The sequence below is a fragment of the Drosophila takahashii genome, chromosome 2R (assembly GCF_030179915.1).
Source record: "Drosophila takahashii strain IR98-3 E-12201 chromosome 2R, DtakHiC1v2, whole genome shotgun sequence".
NCBI lineage: Eukaryota > Metazoa > Arthropoda > Insecta > Diptera > Drosophilidae > Drosophila > Drosophila takahashii.
In genome coordinates, this window is record NC_091679.1 from 40,958,667 (window position 1) to 40,973,726 (window position 15,060).

General features: G+C 39.5%; 1 protein-coding gene and 1 long non-coding RNA gene across 7 annotated transcripts in view; one reads left to right on the forward strand and one right to left on the reverse strand.

Moving 5' to 3' along the window:
• The window catches only part of side-V (sidestep V), an 88,147-nt gene that overhangs the window by 33,545 nt on the left and 39,542 nt on the right, over nucleotides 1–15,060 (reverse strand). The window contains exon 1 of one of the 2 annotated variants that reach the window (XM_017150402.3): nucleotides 12,918–13,453. The exons of the other annotated variant lie outside the window; for it this stretch is intronic. The gene's annotated coding sequence lies outside the window, so the exon portion shown is untranslated. Of the gene's footprint in view, nucleotides 1–12,917; nucleotides 13,454–15,060 lie in introns of those variants that run through there. 2 annotated transcript variants of the gene reach the window in all.
• On the forward strand, nucleotides 491–2,960 carry LOC138912387 (uncharacterized). Of its 5 annotated transcripts, XR_011417915.1 has the most exons (5): nucleotides 491–859; nucleotides 917–974; nucleotides 1,045–1,161; nucleotides 1,756–1,778; nucleotides 1,834–2,960. It is a non-coding gene; the product is annotated as an uncharacterized lncRNA (long non-coding RNA). The 5 variants fall into 5 exon arrangements; XR_011417913.1 differs by having other exon boundaries at nucleotides 491–974; XR_011417917.1 differs by having other exon boundaries at nucleotides 491–974; nucleotides 1,846–2,960.

Sequence of the window (15,060 nt, forward strand, 5' to 3'; positions counted from 1 at the left end):
CCCCTGGTGAAAAGTGCATAATATGGAGCACTTTTGGGGGGAATTCGAAGCAAAATCTGCATACTGCAGCGTGTTCGATCAAGCTTTCTTAATTACAAAGTGGATTTTGGCCAGAATTGGAATTGTATGTGAATGCAAATCGGAATGAGGAAGTCGTGGGGACCCTTTTTGTGCTGGGGAAAAGTCAATGCAGCCTTCGGAAAACTATTATCCTTTAAAAAAAAAGAAACTCAAAACAATATTTTGTGATTGAATTATTTAAATTTATTTTGTTCTAACAATTGTGTTTAAACCATTTTAAATTATATATGCCCTGTTCATTATTTTATTTTTCCTTGACCTGTTAATATCCTATAACTTATGGTCCGCCCATTAAATCACCCAAACTTTTGTAGTTCTTCGAGTTCATAAAATTACCCAACTTGTTCGGTAATTTTCAAGCCGGGATCTGTCCAATTTTCACCTCTAGCAAATTGGATCAATACGTCGACGCCTCTTCATTCAAATTCATCGGGAACGAACTTTACAGACACGCCCCCCGAAGGCGGAGCACAAAAGGCACAAGCCACACAGAAAGGAATCCTCCGAGAATACCGGGCAGGTATCCCCCACTCATATCCACCCACTCATTTCGAATGCAATTGCCCGGCACCGAAACCCAATAAGTTTAATGATGTTGCTCCCTTTTGGGGCATGAAAATGACTTAAATATTTAAAATGCCAGCGCAGACAGACAGACAGAAGGACTGCGAGCAATATCTCTGACAGATTACAGGGAAGCCTCGACGGGCGGACGAGCTGCAGACCAAGTGACCGGCGACCGGAGACCCACAACCTTGGCAGTTGTGCCGAGGGCAGTGTAAATAATAAATAAATAAACTTTGTTATATTTAACAACAATGTCGGTCGCTGGCAGGGAAACATACATTCCGGCTTGCGCAAATAAAGCAACCGTTGGAATATGGAATATGAAAGTACATTTTTGTCAACCTTTCAACATGCCAAAACAAATTGACCTCAATTTTTTATTACCCCCCGATTCAGTCAGATGGAAATGCACAGGAAAAGTGAATTGTTTTGGGGGAAAAGCAAACGCACTCCGTCAGTTCAGTTTCAGTTTTCTCGGCCAGGTGAAATATATAACTTAATGCGGGCAAAATGGTAAGATTTAAGTATCTGACTGCTCCACCCCAATTTCCCAGGCACTTTCCCCCACAGCTTTTCCGGAGACTTTCCCTCTCGGTCGTGTGTGTGTGTGCTTGTTACTTATGTGCTCTACTTTATTTGCCTCTATTCTTCGCCTTCTTGAAGCAATTTAGCAGCATTTTGTTTGGCCAAAAGGGGCTTACAACGATTCTTCTAATATAAACACTCACACATGCACGCACGCAAGGACGAACACACACACGGACACAGGGGGGCTTACATTGACACTTTTACGGTTAACGGAAAAATCAGGAGCGGATTAGCGAGTTTTTAGGGTTCGGCAAAAAAATAAATTGCTGTATAAATAGAAATATAGATTTAAAAAATTAATATTCAAACAAAATATTAAACACAATAAAAACAAACACAATGAAACAACAAAAAAAATTATAAACAGTTAAAAAATATTGAGCTATTTACTTACATTTTTATAAAAATTTGAATGTAAGGACAAAAAAATACCCAAAAAAAACGTTAAATTCCAATTAAAACATTTCAAATTAATAAAAACTACAATTTCTTGCATATTATTTCTTTTTACTTTTTTAGAAAAAATACTGGATATTTATTTTGTAAGTAGTAATAATAAGTAATTGTTTAATATTAATTTTCCACCATTTTGAAAAGTCATTCCAATAGGTACACAAAAAATCCCTTTCCGTTTCCCAAACCGCACCTGAATTACCCATATGCAGAAAATTTTGCAGGTGAGAGGGCAACCACAATTTTCCGAGGAGCCAGCAATAGAACAGAAACAGAAGCTGAGACCGAGGAAAACTGGCTACAATGCATGAGTTGCCATTCATAATATTAGCGCGACGGGGCGAGTGAACAAAGGGGCCAGAGCCACCCCATTTTCCGACCACCCCCCAAAAAGGTGAGGAGAGGGCCACAGGAATTGGTAAATAAGGAGAGGAGCCAAGAAAGAGAAACTACACGTGTAGGCAAAGCAATCAACAAGCAGGATACGAGTCGAATGAGTAACATAAATAATAAAAAAAAAAGGCAGGGAGGGGAAAATCCAATGGCCAAGAAGGATCTAAAGGAGCTGAAGGAGCAGAAGGCGCAGGAGCTGGCTCAGACATTTGTATGAATGATGTCTGAGACCAGGACGACGCATGAATGGCAAATGGCAAAATGGGTGAGTGACGAGTGGCAAGCTCCTGCCAAGCCAAATGCCCCATGCCACCTGCCCCACCCACATTTTCCACCTGCCTCGGAAGGCTGCCTCGGAAAAGCCTGCTTATTTATGCTGTGCCTATTGCTGCCACTCGAGACCCCAGACGCCACCTCTCTCGGTACGAATGCGAGTGCGAGTAGGTTTCCCCATTTCCCATTTTAAGCCAGCGAATGGAATATGACGGCAAATAGAAAATATTTATGTATTATGCAAAGCGAAATGCGAAGGAGCACCAATAATGGAAACCTGTTGTCCGGGAAATCTAATTTTCGACATTCCCACACGACGGAGAGCTCAGGCCATAACTCAACTCACTCGGAGCAGAAGGAGCACATGGTTATTTAATTTGGCCATTCTGCCAGAGCCCCAAACGAAATAATGGCCCAGTGGCCAGGTGAAAGGGCAGGTGCACGGGATGACTGCCAGGTGCCGAGTGGCCCGGAAACTCTACCCGGAAGATGAGATACGGTTTGATATGTAGGCAGGGTGCTAAGTGGGCCAGAGATTAACAGAGTAATTGTTGGGTTATTATCGAGGTTTTATCTTGGTTGTGAAATCGTAAAGATGACTTGTTTATACAACATCATAAAAATATATATACAACTCCTTAAAATATTCATTTTTAAATCTTTAGAAATGGTAAAAAACTAATATTGATTTAAACCTCTCACGCTTTAAATCATGCTTTTCCTTAAACAACATTTTCTCTTGGATTTTTGTTAAAATTTTATTTCTCACAACAGAGCGAACAATGCGAGAAATTCTTGGCCAATTTGCATAAGTGATTTGCCCCCCTTTTTATTCCCCACCACTGAGCTTTATTGGGTGCCAGCCTGATCCCTCTGTGAATCCGCTTCCTGTGGCGCCCCAAAAGGCCTTCACCCGTCTTTTTGTCTGTCTGTCCTTCTGTCTGTTAGTCTGTCTATCTGGGGCACAGGTGAGAAGGGAAGGTGGCAAAAGAAGTGTGTGAGAGATATGTATGTGAGAGTGTCAGCAACGTGACGCTTATAAATTTATGAAGAAAACTTATCTGGTGGCAAAACTAGGTATGGCAGCCCATAGAACACCATCTTTTCACCATCACCCATTGGGTTCAACCTGAGACTGGACCATGTCACATTGACAACCTGAAGGAAAGCACTGAGAAAATATCATTACTTTTGGTAAATAATATATCTATATTGCCAAGATCCTTAAATAAATTATAACATTTTAATCACTGAGTAATAAATATTTCTATTATTACCAAAATCCTGAAATCACTTTAAATATTTTAGGTTTATTTTTTCTCTGTACCATCGAAAAGGATGCGAGGACAGGAAGGCTGTAGGACAGAGAGACTGCAGTAAGTGAAATTAATTAAAAAGGACGAATAGCGTTAGTCAAGGATTGTTGCCCGATGGGGGAGTTGCGAGTTCCGGGCGGCAGAGAGATGGATGGACTGGGGACACACAATGAATGGGCAAAAAGATGTCAACACTTTGTTGGCGATGACGACGTCGTCACGTTGTTGTCCTGTCTGTGAGTCCGTCCCGGGGTCCTTGGGTCCCTCGGTCCTTTGGTACCTCAGACCCCCTATATCTCGCAGTCCTTCAGTCCTTCGCCTGGCCATCATCCATTGTTGCTGCCATTGTTTCATATTGCTCTTCTCATTCTCGGCTCTTGGCAGTCTGCTGCTGTTTATGAAGTGGCAGCAACGAGTGGCGTTGTTAATAATAGAATGTTACTTCAATTTTAGCCAGCTTCGCGTTACAATCTCCATCTCTCCGTTCGTCGAAGGAGAGAATCTCGTTTCACGTTTCTAGGAGCTTTTTGTTTCTTGTTTTCCTTGCACTCGACAAAGAGTTTTCACTCCTACAAACTTTGCTTGCGCCCCTTGAAAAGTCTGATGGGAAGTGCGAAAGGAGTCGCCCGACTTCCTCTCCGGGTGGCAATTTAAATAATAGAGTTTAATATTTTATTTGACTGACTTTTTCAGCATCTCGAGCAATAATTGCACATCTTTTTCCGCTTTTAATGGAATATTTCAGAGAGAAGTACCAAAAGTCACTCAAAACAAAAATGTACGCCTCTTGTAATCTGGGCTTTTATTTATTTTCACAACTAATTGCACTTGATGCGCCTGCCAAAAGGCAAAAATAAATGTATATTTTGCACATGAGATAAGTCAACAGTTTGGAATTTAAATATTGAACATGTTTTCATTTTATACCGAGTACTTGGCCAAAATCAAAAGGCAAATAGAATGTAGGTAATCACATTTCAACCTGTCCAAATTGCCGGGGCAAACACAAAAGGTTTGAAAAACATTTTGTGATTTTATTGGTATGGTAGCTAGGCTACAAACATTTTATTTATATTCGGCTACATATATTTTTAATTAAAAGCAAAAAGTCGGAGCGCGGTGGTGGATATATACACATATAGCTATATATATACACCTATTCCCCTGAGCTGGGACAATGGCAGAGCAAAGCTCGTAAAATTTCAATGTCAACAATTTTCCACACACACGGTGGCTCATAAAATATCCTACATGTATGAGCCCGTGTGTGTTTCTATATCTATGACAAAAAAATTGTTTATTTAATGGAGGCAAATCCTCCGTCCTCGATCCTCCTCTACCTCCTTTCCCTGTTTACATTTTGCTTTTTTCAATGTACTAAAAACGCGTGTTTATAACTAACTGATGGGGCAAGGTGGAAAATATGAGGAAAAGTGTAGACCAATTGATACCCATTAAATTGAAAGTGTGGCTAGATGAAAAAAAGTACTATTTGTAGTCTTTAAGTTATTTAAATAAATAAATATAAAATGGATTTTATTAAAAAAATATTTTTAAAATAAAATGTAATTAAATTATGGTATTGCCTAATAAACTTTATCCTTAGAAAATGTTTATAGGGTGGAATCAGTACAGGAGCCGATAAACTCGTGGGATTTTTCTGTGGAGCGGAGAGCCGCGTAACGAGTCAAAAGGCGCAATATATACATACATACACACATTACCAATACAAACACAAAAGCACCAACACACAGACTCCGAGGAGGTCGTCGCGTATCCTTGGCACATTTCATACGGATAACAAATGCTTGGAAAATTATTTTCAAATGTGCCGCCAAAGCGAAAAAGGGGGAACCGCCATGTTATTACATACATATATGGTAGTGCCTGTCCTTATTTTGTTCTTCTTTTTTTTTAGCACTTTCCCCTCCGTTTTCTTTATTTTCCCCTCCATATTTAGCTTTAAGGAACACCAGACTCCGAATCAGCTATTTTGTTATGCAGCTTCAGGTTGTTTTTGTTACCAAGTCGCACCTTGAATTGTGTTTAAAATTCAAAAACACTTTTTTTAATTTATAATTTTTTTCTTTTAGTCCGAGGAAAATCCTTTGGGTTGCCTTGACTTTTTGAGGGGCCAGAGGAAGTCCCGTAGCGTCTGTATTGTGCGGTTTTCCCTGCCTACGCATATGCCATCTCTTTTTCCCGTTTTCCCTCGCGCTTTTCCTGTGTGAGTGTGTTAATTGGCGGTCTAGGTGTGTGATTGTGTGTGACTTCGCGTATTTGCTCAGGTGAGAAGAGCAACAGGATGTATTCGCCTTTTCCCGCTTTTCCCCGCTCCTTTGGCCTGTCAACTTAATTGGCTTCAGTTTGCAATTAATTGGATTTCTCCGGCTCCTTATCTTTGCATTTAATGTTTTTTATCTGTGTTTTTATTATTTTTTAATTACCACAAAAAGAAGCTGGGTTGCAATCACAAGTTGCATAATTGGCTGAGATTTGAATTGACTTTAAATGGGTTTTCCATGTAGGGGTTAAAATGATTGAAAATCGTTTAAGGGGAAATATTTATTTTTATATTTTAGATAAATCACCTTTTAGCTTTGGTTGTTCTATTGGTCTAAACTCCTTTTCTTGGAAACCAAAATGTCACTAAAAGCCAGCATTTATCAAGCCCTATTTAACTTTATTTCCCCTAAATGCTTTTACTCTTTCCCAAAGAAAAATCTCCCTGTTCTATCACTTGGACTACGTCAAAGGATTTACATTAGCAAATATAATATGTCTGTGATATATGAACGGCTATCTGCGACAGTCCAGTGAATTTTAATTTCTCCCCACTAATGCAAAGTTAGTTAAGCGGACTAAGTTCAGCACGCGATCTTAATTATGTAGGAGGGCTGAGCTTTTGAGGGGTGAGAATCGCATTGCGTAAGCCCTACTAACAAGCAAAAAGAAAGTAGAGGCGGGAAAGGGGAAGGGGTATGTATAGACACCACAACCAGACGCAGACCACTTGGAACGCGGGTTTGGGCCATGGCAGGCACTTTATGGTCATAACCGAAAGTGCCATTGACTGTAGCCCCCATCCCCATCCGCCATTCACCACTACTTACCCCTCGCTGCGATTACCTGCGGGCGACAACCCTAAAGCTGACGCCAGCCCCTGGCCACACCCACTCCTCTAATGGGGATTAACTATACAATCGACGAACAGAACCGGGAGAAAAAAAGGATAAAAGCGTTTTTGTGCCCTCGCTGAGGGTATTTTAATTTTAAGTAAAACTATGAAGGGATAATTAACTTTTGAGGGATTTCAAGCATGATTGGGGTGGCTACCCTAATGAGTCAATTAATAATTTCTCTAGGTTTTGGATAAAAGAAAAGATTTTAATCTACATGAATAAGGTGGCTGTAAGCTGACATACGAACAATCCTTGGACACTATTATAAAAATATTAAATAATAATAATTTAAATTTATCTGTGTTAGATTGATATACATTCTTCATTTATTTTTAAAAGATAATTCTTTGCTTTAAATATGACTAACTAAAATTATCTGGCTTTCAAAGGGTATTTTAAACTTCGGTTTTCAATGCTAATCTAATTTTTAAAAGGTTTATTTTTCGTGTTTATTTTTTTTAAGCTTCTAAGTGCGACTCTGACATATGCACAAAGGGCCACGCATGCAAAGAGGTGAGGAATGAGCCCAGGGATGTGGTGGAAAAACGAGGGGGGTTGTGGAAAAGAAGTAAGAGGCTAGGGGAAAACTCAGCAGGCGCTGCGACACGCACCACGCAAACATTTTTCATCGTTAGCAGCCATAAAGAAGACAAAACCAGGCATCAGACCACCACCCCTTTTTCTCCCCATTTTCAACACCCCCTCTCCGCTCAGTTTTTCACCAAGTGGCCAGCCGGAGACAGACCACAACTAATGTAAAAACAAACACAACACCAGCGACCAAAACAAATTTGCACAATGCACAAGTGTGAGAGGTGGGATAAACGGGTGGAAATGGAAAGGAAAGAGGATACAACTAACACATGATAACCATTTCATCTCTTTTTTGCCAGGAAGGGCCACTTTTTTTTGAAGCTTCAATTTAACTTTTTAGAATGCGAAAAGTTTTTAAAAAGTAGCCATCAACAGTAAGTGAAAATTATATATTTACAAAACTAACCTCCAATAAATTTAAATTATTTCGAAGTATTAATGAAATATTTAATACTTTACATTTTTAGTACCTTTTTAACCTCAAATTTAAATATTCTATGTACATTTTCTAGTCTCCAAAACCACAGTGCCGTCTTTTTATGTGATCTTCCACATATAGACAGTAACTCTAGCTGTTCCCCCTTCTCATATTGGTTGTGCACACACATGTTTTTGTTCTTTTTTACGAGAGCGTGTATGTGGCGCCAGCAGAACACCCACACGTTTGCCCCCTGCCCCGCCCACTTATTTTCCTCCTGAGCCTTTTTTCAAGGCGCCTAACGACAGGGCAACTCAACGGGGGAAATGGAGGGGGAAAAGCGGCGACTAGGCGTGAATTATGACCTATTGAAACCTCAAACAAGACCCAAGCTCAACAAGAACAACAACTGACTGACTCACTTTTCCTCCTTTTCCCCTTTTCCACCCCACACACTCCTTTATTTTCCTGGGTCTCAGGACGCTCCTTTCCAGCCCCCTTTTTCCCCGCATGTCTGCAATTTTTACTTTATGACTTTATTCTGTCCTCGTTTTATGCATTTTTTATGCCGCTCCGTTGCGGTTTTCTCACTTTGTTGGCCGACAAATCCACTAACAGAGCCACCCCTTTGGCCCGAATGGGTTAGTATCCATCCCACATCGCCGCTCCCCTGATCCTGTTTCTGTTTGAGTTTCAGTTTGTTATCCCTGCTGCATTATTTATGCATTATTTAGTTGAAGCGACAATTATTGGCTGTCGGACAGCTTAATGGGCGGAGGTTAATGTGTTTCACATGTGAGAAATGAGGGTATTATGAAACGTTCGCATCGGTGAGGTGAGGAAGATTAATAGTTTATGGTATAAATATAGTTAACAGGAGCTATGAGGTATGAATAACAAATAAATAATATTTTTTTATAAAGCAATATAAAAGAAATCATAATAAACCAATTTAAAATTATAAAAAAAATAATTAAAGCTATAAAACCTTGTACCAGATGGTAATTCAAGATCTTTGAACCAATTACGAACCCCTTTGTTCCCATTTCTGTATTTTTAATCCGCACGATAATCACTCACTATAAAAAGGCCCCAACAAAACTCCAATTAAAATGCATCTAAAAATGTGAGCCGGTCGTATATGGCAAACTATCCACGTGTCGACATTTAGGTCCAATAAAAAATATGAAACGAAACCGCCTCGTGTCGTGATAAAAATCTATAGTTAGAAACCGAAGCTGAACTACCAAATGTGAAACGTAAACAAGCCGGGAATTTGTTGCCACCCAAAAATGATGAAACAGACACATAAAAGTGTTGGCAGGTCGGTCGGTTGGCTTTAAAGCAATTATATATCCCAAAAAAAATAAAGAAATTCGAGCTGGAACAGGGAAAGTGGGAAAAAGTTTAAGTGAGGAAATTGCGTGCAAAAGGGAAGAAAATTTATTGGAAAAACAGGACGAAAAACGAAATTAAACACGCGCAGTGGAGCCACTACGCCGCCCCTTTTCATTTTCCCTCCCCGGCATAAAAAGTCTGAATTATGCTCCATAATAAAAAGTTATGACTGTAAAATTTTTTAATTGCACATTTGGGAGTTTTTTTTTTTGCTGCTTTGTTTCTTGTGTTTTTTTTTTTGTTTATTTAATTTGAAATTCGTTTTTGGCTCAGACACCGCAAGGAATTTTATTGGCCGACTTCATGTTGCCGTCGCAGTGAAGCACAAATCCTCACCAATGTGTCAATACCTCGGGAGAAAGACCAAGACAAAGTTTTGCCATTGCGGTTAAACCAAAGTTAAATACTTTAAACAAAGGCCCCAGCAAAAAACAGCTGCAAAAATAATTCCACTTGTATATATTTGTTTTGTGCTGCATATAATTTTATCCAGCCTTTGTTCAGGCTTTGTAGGAGCAATTAAATGGCCGTCGGGCGAATGTGTTGCCCACTGAGTTTTCCGCAGAAGTGTTTTTCTTGAGTGACTCGACTTCGTCGGCAGGAAATTGAATTATTATTATTGGCAAACTTCGAGCTGGCAGCTTGACGAAAGATGAAGCCCGGAGTTCTGGGGGGAGATGGGATCTTCCTGGTACGAAAACCCAGATTGACAGGGAAATTTGATAGACGCTTCGTAACATGAACGTAAATATAAATATAAAATCTGGGACACTGTTTGTCTAGGCAACTCGAGAGTCTGTCGTTCAGGTTGCCAATTTGTTGACTCAGCCACAGAGTAATTCAGATTTGTTTAACACTAATTGTGATTTCAAGAAAATGCACATTTTATTTGCATCATTTTACAGGAATGTTTAAGAAAATCAAATAATGGCATTCATTTATTTGAACAATAGTAAATATTTATGCTGGAAATCGTGATTCTATCTGAAATAATTCTGAATAAAACCAAAAAAAATATCACTTTTCGCATTGTTTTGCATATTTATTGTTTAAGATTTAAAATGTTATTTTTCATGAATTCCATTTTTGTTGGAAATTCTATTTATGGTTTTCTGGTTCATTTGCATTTGTTTTATGAACTCAATTTTATTAATTACGAGATTTCTTTGTCTTCACGTTTATTGTGTTTATTCTCAAAGCTTTTTGCTCGTTTCAGATTATTGAATTATTTAAGCTCTTAAAACTAATCCGGTCCAATTGCTAAGTGTTTCTGGCTATTTATATATTAGCAAGAAAATTTGTTGAATACTTCATGCCCCACTTTGGTTTACCCATTCCTAACCCAGGAATTTCTCCCCCTCTTTCTCCAAATGACATCTGTCGTCCATCTGCATTTTTGTTGGCGAAGTCTCTGGCTAATTTGCTTCTCTTTTGCTTTAATCTGGTCGAGTAAATTTACAAATTAATTAAAACAACAAACAAACGAGCGAAAAAGTCTGGAAGTGCTGGAAGGAGAAAGTAAGACGAGCAACAGTCGCGGGGCCAAAAGTCAAAAATATTTAAAAACAGGAGAGAGCATCTCCCCTTGAAAAAAAACCCAAAAAGCATACAGACAAACAGCGAAATTAAGGCACTAAAAACAGAAGCAAGCAACAACAATGAGTAGTTGAAAAGGCGAGAAAAAAACAAGAATGAGGGGGTCTGAATTTCGGTAGCAGGTTTTTGGATATTCCTGCCTTGTTTGCCAGTAAATTCAAGGGACACCGCAACAACAACACGAACAGGAAAACACAGCAAAGGCAACAATAACAGGAACAACAACGGGCACAAAAAAAAACAACATTCAGGCCCGTCGGCAAATGTAAAAAAGTCAAAAGTGGCAAAAACGTTGGTAGATGATGATGGGGGCAAAGGACCTTTTTCCTTTTTCTGAGGTTGGCCAGGGAAAAGCGCGTGGAAACGCACAGAAATAATAATAATAAAAGCGGGAGCTCTCAAGGAGGTTTTCAGGGGGAGGTTTCAGGGGGGTCTCGGGGTGCTAGGCGATTTCAGTGAGCCGAGAGTAAATTATAAATTAACGCTGCAGGCGACACGAGGTCAACTTGGCGGTGTCCTTTGCTCCTTCACCTCCACTTTCTCCTCCTTTTCTGCTGTTTTTTGCTACTGTTCTTTGACTCACACCCAGAACCATGTCCTTTCGAAAAATAAAAAACAAATGCAAGTACCGTTTCAGGACTATCAGATACCGGGTAAAATTTCATTTAAAAATTGTTGAGTTCTTCTTTCTTTTACTAAACAATTCACATCCCAAATATTTAAGTTCTGCCTCAAATAGGTCCCGAGATAAATTCTAAAACTCTTCCTTTCCCAACCATTTACCCATACAACATACCCCAATATCTGCAAGTACTGGGTGCACAGGAAAAAAAATTAAACACGAAAAACACACATACAATGGAAGCTCGGCACGCGGCCTCAACTGACCGCAAAAAACATAACGAGGAGAAGGAAGAAGAGGGCGAGGAAAGCGGGTGGGAGTTGGGGGGAAAAGCGGAGGACGGGCGGGCGTAGTAAAGCCGGGGGAGGGGGTGGCTTGAGGTCAGGGAGCGTGGACAAGTGCTTCAATTGGCGTTGGTGGCGATAGTAAATTTTCTCCTGGTCCCTTTTTTTGGCGAGGGGGATTTTCCGAATTACCAACATGGAGTTCAAGTGCAGCTGGTGGCCAAAAGGAAAGGGGATGAAAAGCTGAACGGAGAGTGGCTTGCCACCAGATGACATGATAATTGAAAATAAGTTGAGATTTGGCGGAGAGCTTAAGGGCGGAACAAGAGGAAGTTCCACTTACTGGTTAATAAAGTTAGCGAGGCAAGCGAGCAGAAATATCAGGAGTTGTGGGGCGCTTTAATTTAAAAAGGATTTGAGTTCAAAGATAATTGAATACGATTGAAAGAAAAAGGTGGTAAAAATGTAGTTAAACTAAATTATTTTTATTATTATTCCCAAGATTGTAATATAGATTTGGTAAAGAAACTGTCCCTTATGGTTTCATAAAAAAGTTATTTGCCAAGAATTCTTCATTAAAAGTTTTCTCCAAAATAGAAGAATATCCTTTAAAGTTCTAAAAGGCACACTTTAAATTTCCTTCAATATGTGGGCGGCTTTCCCAAAACTTTATTGAAAGTTCAACATCTCCTCTTCTGTGCCAAAACAATTTCATATCCCACACAGCATATTCCTTGCACAAGTTTTAAAAGTCTGTATGGCTTGATGGTTGCACTTTTATTCCTGTTCCCGGGGGACTCCCCACCCCTCCCCTCCACGTTCCCCAGGAGATTATTCACCCAGTCATGCATTCATCCAGGCGATGTCCATGACAAATATGCGGGAAACATGAACATAAACCCAAAGGGGGCGGGGCCCACGGGCACGAAGGCTCCCCGATTGAACAGGTGTGGGGTGGAAAGGGGGTTGGGCCTCCGAGGGGGGGACACGCGTGCACAATTAAAAGTTTCATTGACTCGCAACATGGACATGAACGGACATCCGTTCGCTCCAAGGATCCAGCGAGCAGGGAACTCCGGCTAATATTCGTGCATAAATTTGTGCCTAGTTCGCTGTCATGATTTCAATTTATTTTCCAGATATGCAAATTACTTTGTTATTTAATCCTTGTGTGTAATCCGCTTGGCATCATCCTGAGTTACGTTCAGTCGCATGTATTTCTCAATCACTGACACTGGGCCACACGATTCTGCGGCTGTTGCAGCAGCAACATCTCACGAGCACAGCGGCAACACGATTTTTTTTGGATTATTATTATTTTAGAATTGATAGATAAATTATCGCTGTCTTATAGAGCTTGAATTACTTGATTTTTGGCTGATTTTTGCCAGGCTTTAAGGCTCTAGTGTTTTTCTCACGAAGTTGCAACAACTCGCGACGAACTGACGACAACCGACAGGCGACGACGAACGAGCAACTCAAAGGATCTTTCACTATTTAGAGGCAGTGAATTTGGCAGGGCATTGGTCACTTTTTGGGCTTAGCTTTAGCCGATTTCTTAACTCGATTTTAGCACTTTTGAACACAAAAATCGACAATGTGCACGCGACACAATGAATCTTTGATCGAACTCAATTCAAACGCAACAGCACGCGCGCCTCACGATTTCGAGTACCACAACGCTTGAATCTCTCGGCAATACTAAACGCAATTTATGAATCGAGTCGGCGACTGCATCGCCAGTGGATCGCATGTGTCTCCTGTGGACGCTATGTTAAACCTGCGTAGAGAACGCACAGTGCGCAGGCGCCGCCTCCATCGGAGAAAAAATGCGAGAGAGTAGCATTCCACGAAATGTGGAAGCTATGTTAACATTTAATTTAATGGCCACAAGAGGATTGTCTGTTTGCCAGGAAGTTCTTGATCTTGCTAGACAAAATTTACTGCAAACACTAGCATAATTTTAATATATTTATTTAAATTTTTAAAAAAGTAATTGATTTATTATACAAAGGAAAATATAATAAGATGTTATTGGATTTTTGACATTTTTTTTATTTGTCCAGGATTTTTAAGCTAATGTTTTTTATAATTAAAACAATAAATGGTAGTATAACACTTTTTAAGAAATATTTATTCATAATTTATCATTTATTCCGATTGAACTGATGTGATCTTACTGCGGTTATATTTAAATTGGTTTGGCATAAAAGTCACTGGTGGCCACTTTTACAATGACACACATTTCAGATGACATCCACAAACAAAACCCGTCAGAATCAACAGCTCGCTCACAGAATCCACATAGAATCTCGGAGAGAATAACATAAGTTCTTAGAAATACTTCAGTGGAATCTATTAGACCGTTTAGAAGTTGTTAATATATGATTAGAAATCCAAGAAGAACAGGAAAAAACATAAAAATAAATAACAAGAATAATAACATTTAAATTTATTTTTTTAATCCACAACAATTAAAGAATAGCTATGCAATTATTTTATGTTTTAGTCAGAACACAATTGTATTTTAAATGGTTTTCAGCCTGTTAACTCTTAACATAAGTTGGAACATTATCTTTCGGAGTAATGCTGTCCACACGAAATTATAAGCAGCCTGTAAAAGGGGAAGTGGAACCAATTCAACGGTTTTCGGAGTGCTGTACTGTTAACCTTAATTTACCTTATTGGAACTGACCTATACCATTCTGATATGCCGAATTCATGCCACTTTAAAGACTTTAAAATATTTTATTTGACTGCCCTGCAATCTTTTGCTGCAAATTCCGTTGCATCTCAATTTAAGCTTTACTAAAATTTTACTGCCGGCTTAATTATTTTTGCATATCGCTGCTGGCAAAATAAAAACGGCTTAATATATATTTAAACAAAGTGCAGCGAACTTAATTACGTGTAAGTGGCCACATTTAAATTTAATCCTGCAGAGAATTTTTTTTTTCATTTTTCCCATAACTCCCCGACAAAATGCTCGCGGCATTAAACCCGAGCGCCAAACAAAAGATAAAATTCAGGTAACAAAAAAATTAAATGATAAAAACGAAACAAAAGTACGGAAAAAATGAAACCGAGTGCAGGGTTTAAATATCGGACTGTTCTGAGGGGCGACGTAATCGGAGGAGCCACAGAAGCCTGTTTATATTTCGATTTTAATCTCGGCCATCGGCAAGCGATGCAATCTGAAAAATGCGTTTTGCCCAAAGTCGTCCAACTTTGGTCGGGTTACGACTCTCGATTTCCCCGTCGCCTTAATGCAATTTGAATAAAGTGCGCAGGGAGA